Source organism: Silurus aristotelis (assembly GCF_946808225.1).
Source record: "Silurus aristotelis genome assembly, chromosome: 10".
In the NCBI taxonomy this organism is placed as follows: domain Eukaryota; kingdom Metazoa; phylum Chordata; class Actinopteri; order Siluriformes; family Siluridae; genus Silurus; species Silurus aristotelis.
The window spans coordinates 14,982,033-14,988,609 of record NC_139583.1 but is presented as its reverse complement, the minus strand read 5'-3'; positions in this window follow the sequence as shown (position 1 = coordinate 14,988,609).

The window sequence follows — 6,577 nt, the reverse complement described above, 5'->3', positions numbered from 1 at the left end:
TGCTTCACTCCGACACTGCTGGTATGTAAGTGCTTTCTGCGTGAAATGAATTACTATTATACTGGATGTGTGAGATTACACTGAGCTGAACACTGAGCTCTGTGCTAATGCAATGAAATATTGCATTCCTGTCTCCAATGCTTATACCTTTTCTTTTTTTTTATTCCTCTGCCTACATGAATATTTCATGCATCCCAGCTGCTTTCATAAACATAGACAGTTAGCAGGACGGCGATTGCAACAGACTGAGATCCTACATACATGCACACTGGAATATGAAGAAAACATGTTGCTGATGATCACCAGCAATTACTTTCACTTTAATTTTCTCCAAATGAACTCTGAGCTTTGTGTGAGGGTTGTGTGTGGTGAAACAGTGTGTAAAAGATAAAAACGGCAGGAGGCTACTGATTCTTAAAAAGGTGCCATGGGACACATTTTTTAAGTTAGGCACAATCATTGTTCGAGTGACACTGACTGAAAGTATATGTGGGTTTTATTGTATAATGTACATTTTATTAATTATTGTTAAAATTTGATCTGATTTTAAAGATGAAAAACAAAAAAAACAAAATCTTTTGGGAGTTTCAGCAGCTGGAATGACAATTTATATTTTGCTTCACATTTGTTTCAAATTTTTATTCATTTTATGTTTTTGGAGAAAAAAAAAAGAATTTGACTATAAAAACAATGTAATAGTCATTGTTAAAAAAAAGATAGCTGCACATTTATATGTAATTTATAGGCAGCAGTGTTCCCAGTAAAATACCATATAATTGACATTAGAAACAACTGTATAACATAAATCAACACATCATTCCTGTACATAGTAAAGTTAAAGGTAATGCACAAAGACCCAACCCTGGTAATCTGCTAATTATGGGATTTGAACCCATGACTATCTGCTGTGTTACTAAGAAAGCGTTATGTGTTATGTTTAAAAATCAGCACATCAAAATGTAGTAGAGGAAATACTTTGGATTTTTCAGTGAAGTCTTTGAATGAAGGTTTTTTTTAATGTTTCCAGCCAGGGACAATCTTAACTAATTTATTTATCCATAGTAACCTCTTTATTCTGGTCAGAGTCACGAGGTCTGGAGCATATCTCAGTAATACTAAGTTCAAGGCAGGAGAATTTACCACAGCCAGTCCATTACAGGCCAACAAGCACACACATATATCCATTCCTACCTAGGGGAAGTTTTATATACTAGCCTGTACAAGTTTTTGGAAAGTAGAAAAAAAAAGAGAACTCTAAAAAGACAGTATCACAAGTTCAGGATTGAAGTCAGGTACCTGAATCTGTGAGGGGAGCAGTGCTACCCCTGCTTCTTCATGTTGTGATGCTAAATGCCACGTGGGGAGGAATTTGCCAGTAGTAGTATAACTGTAATGCCACCACCTTAACTGTAAAATAACTTTTATTAACCTCCCTTAGAATATAATCCAATAATATTATTACTATTTAAATATCAGGTTCATACGCACCACACTATTTAATGCTATTAATTGGCTTATTTTTACAATTTCACAAATAACATATTTATATTATATTGCATATGTTGACATAGTTACTCATAAGACAACTTGTTTCTGAGTTGAGTTGATCTCAGATTAAACTCATTTATTTTTAATATGTGCAAGTATAACCCATTCCTGGACCCTTCACGGACCCCTTTGAGAAGGTATACAGGTATAAGGTATACAGTCTCTTCCATATTCAGCTACAAAATGGTATAGTCAGATAATAAAAAATAACCATGTAATAATCACCAGAGGCTTTCTGCCATATGGCATCTCTTTAGAAAGAGGCAAAAATAGAGGGTAAAAAAAAACCCCTTTGCAGTGATCACTGTCCCATTTAGTCCTGGATTCCAACTGTTTTGCTGTAGTAGGCAGATTAAAGTTGTCTATAACGTATAAACTGTGAATATGTTGCATCTCTCTCTCTCTCTCTCTCTCTCTCTCTCTCTCTCTCTCTCTCTCTTACACACACACACACACACACACACACACACACACACACACACACACACACACACACACACACCTCAATCCTGAGTTTTAATATTCACACCACTTTCATGAATACTAACACAGCCTGATTGATCTGGGAGAGAGCTGGCATCTTTTCCCTACTCTCCTCCATCTCTCCTAATGTCTTCAGGTTCCTCTTCCTCCTCTCACTGTCACTCTCCATGGCTGGCATCATCTGGCAGGTTACTGATTTTTGCCAGGTGCTGCTTTGTATAAAATGACTCAAAGATGCAAAGTTTCAAGTTCATGAAGATCGGGGGGAATGTCCAAGTAGATCAGAAGGAATTGGTATCTCAGGGGACGCTAGACTTCTGATCAGAATATCACGAGTTCAAATCTCAAATATCTCGCACTTTCAAGCTTCCACTCCTTGAGCAGGTGTATAAATCAGATAACTGCAAGTCTTTTTGGTTAAGAAATTAGCTAATAGCTATTTCCCCACTGTGGGATGAATAAAGGTATATCTTATCTTAAGAGTGTCTGCCAAATGCCTTGAATGTAAATGCAGATGTTCACTCTAAGGCAATTCACTTCTATTAATCTTCCACACTCTTACTATGTCAAATACACACTATGAAAAATGACTACATAAAAAATTCCACTTTAAATTTTACATCTTAGTTTGGTTCTGCTAGCTTACATCACCATACAGTGACTTCCAGAATGATTGGCAGCCTCTAAGAAAAAAGTAAGAAAATGTATTTATAAATCTTGAATCATTCTTATATTAATTTGGATGATTTTACCTGATTTACTTGATTTCTGGACCTGAAATATTCTGATATATAACACAAGCCATGGAACCATCAATCTGTACAAAAAATGATTAAATTGTTATATTCTTTTTCAAGAATAAGCAAATGAACACAATACAACAAGTCTCTATTCACTGCAGTCACAGCTGCACTGCCTGCAGACATAATCCCTAGCAGAAGCATTAATATAAGTTAATAAACTGACCCCAGGCTTTTTGTGTACTTTTGTGAATTTTTTTGGTGCATTATATTTTTTATCCTGATGATTTGAAATTAATTCCAATTACGTGTGAAAATTAAGTGTGTTTTTGTGCAAATTTTACAGAAAAGAAAACAAACAAAAAACAACAACAATGTTCTCCTCTGTTGTCAATGTAGAATTAAAAAACAGGTATTGAATCCACACAAATATATGAACTTGTGCCGTTTGCAGCTGTTGCGGATTGCAAGTCGGACTAGCATGCTCTCTGGCCGTCCAATCAAAGGACATGAAAATGCCAATGTGTTTCAACGCCTGTTAGGGGGCCTCGGGTGCTGATGCTGAAGAACATATGCCAGATACCTTTGATCCTGGCAACAGGTAATGTGACAGCTGAAATCTGATTGGATAGAAACTCTACTGCAAACAGACACTCGTGTGCACTGCCACCTAAGAGAAACAGTGTAAAATAAAGAGAATTATTAAAACATATTCATGAACAAAAAAATAATTAAAACACAATAAAGTGATTTTAATAGAGTTTAGAACAACAAAGAAGACCTTGCTGGTCCTGATGGCCTGCCACTGGTTAAAATCAATAAAGTGTTTAAGGAGTCATTGTTTTAGCACTGCAAGCCATACTAAACTTTTACCATATATAAAAATATATCTATATAATTAAATTCTAGGTTTTTATTCATCATAGTCTAAATATAAAAAAAATTTTTATAAAAGAATTGGAACACAGAATGCAATGATTTGCAAATCTCATTAAATGCCTCATAAAATTTTTAACAATCTTCAAAAACTACATTCACAATTTATTCAACAATTTTAGAATATTGTTTCTGAACAATATGTTACAATGTTACAGTCCCCTTTTTAAGTCTATGGTAAGGGAAGTAACGTGGTGATTTTGTGATGCATGTTGGAAGAAAGGACATAACCATGACCCAGTTCTAGTTCCAGACCATATACTGCTCAAAAATACAGCGGGGGGCCTCTAACCCTAGCATGCCTACACAGAAAACTTCCACATGGCACACTTGGAAATGGTAGTAACAGCAGGTTAACAGGGAGGATGTTAATTTAAGAGTACCGTAATTTCCGGACTATAAAGCGCACCCATATATAAGCCGCACCCACTGAATTTGATATATATATATATATATATATATATATATATATATATATATATATATATATATATATATATATATATATATATATACAGTATGAAAGGAACATTCGAGGAAAGGAAAAGACATCGAGACAGAGGGCAGAAAGAAACCTATAGGTGAGTTTGTGGCACATAACAGTGAAGACTTTGAATATCTTGCCATTTACAGTGCATACTAACATTCTGAGAATCTGAAGAAATCTCTGTGTGCATGGGACAACATGAAATCATTATTGGATATTTGTGATCTTTAGGCCCTCAGGTGCCACTGCATTATAAACAGACATGATTCTGTAATGGAAATCACTGCATGGGCTCAGAAACACCTCCAGAAATCATTTTCTGTGAACACAGTTTGCCCTGCTATCCACAAATTCTGAATAAAGCTCTATTTTCCAAAAATGCCTTATGTGAATATGATACAGAAATGCTGCTGTCTTTTCAGGGCTAAAGCTTACTTAAAATGGACTAATGCCACACTTAATTTTTTTAATTTGCGATTGTTGCTTGTTAGACTGTACGAACATGATCCCCATGCCACACTGTAGAATCTCAATAGAGGACCATCCAGCTTGGTATCAGCATTCAGTACAAAAGCCTGCATCTCTGATAGTATGGATGTGCATTTGTAACTATGGAATGGGAAGCTTGCATATTTGTAAAGGCACCATAAATGCTTAAAGGTAAATACTGGTTTATACATATGGTTCCATCCAGATAATTTTTCTTTTTCATGGATGGATGGATGGATGGATGGATGGATGGATGGATGGATGGATGGATGGATGGATGGATGGATGGATGGATGGATGGATGGATGGATGGATGGATGGATGGATAGATAGATAGATAGATAGATAGATAGATAGATAGATAGATAGATAGATAGATAGATAGATAGATAGATAGATAGATAGATAGAAAAAACGTTATTCTCATTGCATAGTACAGATATACTGCAAAGAAATGCAGTTTGGCACCTACCAGAAGTGCAAATAGTAGCAATTGTGCAAATAGACAAGTGCAGATAAATGTGTTGCATATGTACAATATGTAATATATATGTACAGTGAATAATTACAGTTACATATATATACATATACAAGAATGTGAAATATCCGGCAGAATGTACAGTAAGGTGTATATATAGAAATACAGTATGTAATATGTACAGTGTATGTATGTACAGAAGTTATATACCGTGTTTTTTTTTTTTTTTTTTTTTTTTTACCGTGATCTAACGTTGTACTGTAGAGTTCACTAGAGTAATGGTGCATGGAAAAAAGCTGTCGCTGAACCTGCTGGTTCTGGTGCGTATGCTCCTGTATTTCTGATGGAAGGAGATTAAACAGTTTGTGACTGGGATGTAAGGAGTCCTTGATGATATTGTGAGCTCTTTGCAGACATTTGCTGTGGTGAAGGTATTTTGGTTAGTATTTGGGTGCCAGTGATGCATCGGGCGATTTTGACCACACTTTGCAAGGCTTTACGTTCACAAACAGTGGAGCCTCTGTACCATACAGTGACAAAGTTGGTCAGGATGCCCCTCAATGATGCAGCGGTAGAAACTCATTAAAATCCCTGGGGACAGATAAGCTTTCTTAAGACTCCTCAAGAAGTACAGGTGTTGTTGTTCCTTCCTAACCAGAGCTGCAGTGTTCTGGTGCCAGGACAGATCCTCAGGTATTTTAACTCTGAATTCTGAAAGTCCACAATGAACTCTTTAGTCTTCATAGGGTGAGGGTCAGGTTATTGATGGCACACTACGCTGTCAAGCTACGGATCTTTTCCCTGTCGGTTGATTTATCGTTGTTGTTGATCTGGCTGACCACGGTGGTGTCATCTGCATACTTGATGAATATGTGGTTATAAGATAAGATAAACCTTTTTACCTATACAGAGGAGCACAGTCATGGGTGAACAGGAAGTAGAGTAGTGGGCTCAGAACACAACCCTGTGGGATGCCAGTGTTCAGAATGAGGGTTGAGGATACCTGTTTGCCAGATTGAGGTCTGTTGGTGAGAAAGTCCAGTATCCATCTGCAAATGGAGGTGCAGATATCCAGGTCACTGAGCTTAGTGATCAGAACAGTGGGGATGACTGTACTGAACCAAGAGCTAAAAGTTAAAGAACTGCATTCTGCTGTAGGTGTTGTTTTTATCCAGGTGGGTGAGGGCTGAATGAAGAGCTTGGAAATCCTGTGTTGACCTGTTTGGGTGATAGGCAAACTGGTGTGGGTCCAGTGTAGGTGGTAGGCCCGCAGTGAGGTGATTTAGAACCAGTTTCTCAAAGCACTTCATAACGATAGGGGAGAAAGGTCATTCAGGTATTCGGCAGCTAAGTGCTTATTGATAGTGAAAGTGAACTGTGAGCAGTAGAAGAGTCAGCGATTGAGGTGAAATGTCC